This window comes from Tupaia chinensis, unplaced genomic scaffold (assembly GCF_000334495.1).
Source record: "Tupaia chinensis unplaced genomic scaffold, TupChi_1.0 Scaffold144991_2, whole genome shotgun sequence".
Lineage (NCBI taxonomy): Eukaryota > Metazoa > Chordata > Mammalia > Scandentia > Tupaiidae > Tupaia > Tupaia belangeri.
The window spans coordinates 1,545,434-1,548,342 of record NW_006204851.1 but is presented as its reverse complement, the minus strand read 5'-3'; the positions used below and the strand labels follow the sequence as shown (position 1 = coordinate 1,548,342).

Below are 2,909 nucleotides of genomic sequence, written 5' to 3'. Positions count from 1 at the left end.
CCAAGATCCCGAGAGGAGAATGGAGGAGAAGGGATTGCGGCGTGACCATCCCCCCCTGGGGGGTGATTTCTCACTTTCTGTCTCTATGTCTCTCTCTCTGTCTGTCTGGCGAGCGCACGCGCCCTACAGTGAAAATCTCTCCAAAAAAAAACAAAACAAAACAAAACAAAACAAAACAAAAAAAACAAAAGAATCATTTTACAAAGAGGATAGGTATGGTACAAAAATTTCTATGTAAGGTAAATATTTGCGACTCAAAATTCATTTTCAAATGGAAATTATGTTATATATGGTGAGTGGGCTCTTCACCTAGCCCACAAAATCTACTTACCCTACAATATAACTGAACTGTAAGAGCAAATGGGTTATTCATCTGTATTTCAATATCTGTATAAATATTATATCAATAAGGAGTATTAATAAATAACATTTATTGATTACTATTAGCTCATGTAATCCATACAACAACCCCTTGAGGTAGAACCCCAATTGATAGATGAAGAAACTGAGGCCTGTGAGGTTAAGAATAATAACTTGCCTAATGTCACACAACTATTAGGTTGTCTGGAAAGTCATGGCATATTTTCCTATGCTTTTCTATGCAAACATGCATCATGACTTTCCCCAATGACCCAATAATAATGGAGCAATCAACATTTAAATCCATGGTGTGTTAGTCCAAAATCTATGTATTTAACCACTGTATAATACCATCTCTAACAGTTCCTAGTCTCTGGGATAGGAGTTATCCTAATAGAGTCAGGCAAGGTCTTTTCAAGAAAAGACTAGATAGTGGTACAGCAGCAAAACATGACACTCTTTGAGGCTAACCTACGAGGGAAGATTATTTATTTCTTACATAGTCTCTCTCACTCACGGAAGAAATAAGTAAACTTTAAAGAAAAAGAAAGAAAAATAAATGAGGCACATTGTGTAGGAGAAGCAGCAGGCTTACTTGATCCACCTCTACCTATACATCAGAAACGAGCCCTTTTGAGGTCAATCAGTACCCCTCTGCTTGTAAACGGGGAACAGTTCGAAGGCAGCTTATTGGCTGGTTGTTGCCTACAACCTACTATTGTCCTGGTTCCTTTCTCATGTTAGGATTTCAACTAACTTTGAGTGTTTTATGAGAGAGATTTGGCAACGAGTGATGTGACACCATATGTCTGAAATTTACTAATGACCTGGGACTTCAGAGGTTAAAGGCCAGAGTGTACTGCAGTCCTTGATATCTTTACAGATTTCATGAAAGACCCTAATATTTCTTTCTTTCTAAGAAGAGAATAAATGGGACCAAATCTGCAAAAAGAAATCACTACATTATTTTAAATACTGTCTTCCATACTTTGATTTATTCACTCCAACAGTTCAGTGTGACAGTTGAATAAGAAGTGTGCTTAATTTAACTCCCTATTTATCTTGCACAGAAGTTCTCATCTGTCACCAAATTATGGGGGGCGGAGGATTTGTTGTTGTTGCTTAATCCTTAAAAAGCCATTTAAAATAAACCTACTACAAATCTATCCCTTTACAGGTAGATAGTAAAAGGTAATTAGGTAGTGCTGACTGATTTGGTGTTAGCTTTGCTTTAAAGTACTCCTTTCAAGCACAAAGGACCAATCAATGCCATAAAATAAATAACAGATGACTCTGACAATGCATGTGCTCATTCTACCCTCACAGTATTATTAGTGCTTGTTAAGAAATGCGGAGTAGGCTATCATACTCATTGAACATTACTGGGCAGCCCAAGTAGTATCCAAGGCTTAGAACTACAGGTGACTTGAAAGTGAGGTTGGGGGTAGGCATAAATATAGAAAAAGAAGGAAAGCCAAATGTATAGAAGGTAGAGGAGAAAAGCTGTGATAACCAAAGGGAGCAGAACAAAGTAGAGTAAGGCTAAGTAAGGGACAAAGGATAATGGGAGTGCAGGTGGTTGGAAGAATGAAGAGGAGTAGAAATTAAGATAAAGACTAGAAAGTCTAGGAGATCAAGGGAACTTGGGGGGAATTCTGGTGCTAATCCATTTCTCTGGTTGTTTTCAAACAAAACTTCTCAAAACATTGTCTATATTTGTTTTATTGACTTTGTTACATTTCATTTTCTCTTCAACTCATAACTAATTTTGAGATTTAAGCCACCACTTAATGTCATACATTTGTTCATGTCTCATTAAAGAATATTAGAGCAGATCCCACATGGATCCTGAACTTCAGCTGTGAAATATTGCTTCCAGAAACTTAAAAGGAAGATTTTCTGCTGAGACTTTTCCCTCACTGATTTATACTGGGTAGTGCTACTTGTCTCTTTCTCTCCATTTCTCTCTGTCTCTTTCTGTCTCTCTGTGTCTCTTAGTGTCTTTTAATTTAAAAAAAAATTTAAGGTAAAGTTTTCTTTGCTCTCAAGCCTCTTCTTTATTGTGCTAATGGGTACCTTTCCCCATTCTATTTACAAAAGGCACAAATCCAGGCCCATCTCGACATGGATCCTGAACTTCTGCTGTGAAATATTGTTTTCATGTGGCATGCTTGCATGCCAGATGGTTTCCAATTTTTGCTTTTAAAAATTAAAATATAACCAGAATACACAAGGAACTCAAGACACTGTTTGGAAAAAAGATGATCAACCCTATTAAAAGATGGGAGAAGGAGTTGAAAAAAAAAACACTCTCTAAAGATGACATATGAATAGCCAAAAGGCATATGAAAAATGCTCATCATCCCTCATTGTAAGGGAAATGCAGATCAAAACAACATTGAGGTACCACGTAACCCCAGTCAGAATGTCTAAGATTAAAAAAAAAAAAAATGATAAGTGTTAGTAGGGGTGTGGTGAAAGGGGAACTCTTTTACACTGCTGCTGGGAATGTAAATTGGTCCAGCCACTGGGGACAACAATTTGGAGAT

The 2,909-nt window shown here is 37.2% G+C and overlaps 1 protein-coding gene across 9 annotated transcripts in view; it reads right to left on the bottom strand.

Moving 5' to 3' along the window:
* PAK3 (p21 (RAC1) activated kinase 3) overlaps positions 1-2,909 on the bottom strand; it is a 320,142-nt gene that overhangs the window by 21,132 nt on the left and 296,101 nt on the right. The gene's annotated exons all lie outside the window — the stretch shown is intronic.